The following is an 871-nucleotide window of genomic DNA, read 5'->3' on the forward strand; positions in this document are numbered from 1 at the left end:
AAACCACCCCGCACCTGGAGGAGCCACACATCCCTTGGGTGCTGGGGGGGAGGCAGATAGGTACCTGCATGGTGGACGAGGGTGTATTTTGGGGAGCTTCCCCCCCCTGTTTTGGGGAAGGTGCCCCAGGGACTTGCACACCCCCATTCCCTGCCCACTTGGTGGCTCCCCACAAAATGTGTCGTGCTTCAGTTGCGTCACTTCTGTGCCACTGACGTGCAGCCGTGGGAGAGCATTCCCCCCAATCCCCCCCCGGGGCTGTCCCCTCCGGACCGCGGTGGCCATGACTCCTTGGGGAGCTGTGCCTGAGCTCAGCCGCCCACATCGCCCATGTCTGCAGGTTGACAACCACGTAGTGTGACAGTGATCCCTTGTCAAAGTCACACCACGATAACCCGTCGATAACCAGGTTCACACAGTGATAACTGCCCGTGCTCTGCTCCCTCTCCTCTGCCTGGCTTGCACCAGGGCAGAGGGATGACAGCACTGAGCTGAGAACATCCCTTGGGACTTGTGCCTACTCACCTCAAGTGGTGGCAGCTCTGTGCGTGGTCTGGAGAGGTGGAGCTGGGTCTGGCCAGATGGGTTCATGGCTGGGGTCCCTACATGTGTGGGGACACACATGCCAGGAGTTAGGAGCCAGTGCTCCCAGGGACAGTGGCACTGGGACTGCGGCATGGAACTGTATCCCAGGTTTAATCTGGATTGTTTCCTTTGGGTCAGGGATGAGCAGTTGTAGCCATCCTGGATGGACATGAAAGGAAACGGAGAGCATCTGCTTCCCAAATGGGTTTGGAGCGGAGGGTGGAAAGCAGCCTCTCAGGGTCCCAGAGCACATGGCGGGGGGCTGCCCCGCAGAGAGCGGCTGCCC

Source organism: Pygoscelis adeliae, unplaced genomic scaffold (genome assembly GCF_000699105.1).
Source record: "Pygoscelis adeliae isolate BGI_AS28 unplaced genomic scaffold, ASM69910v1 Scaffold63, whole genome shotgun sequence".
NCBI lineage: Eukaryota > Metazoa > Chordata > Aves > Sphenisciformes > Spheniscidae > Pygoscelis > Pygoscelis adeliae.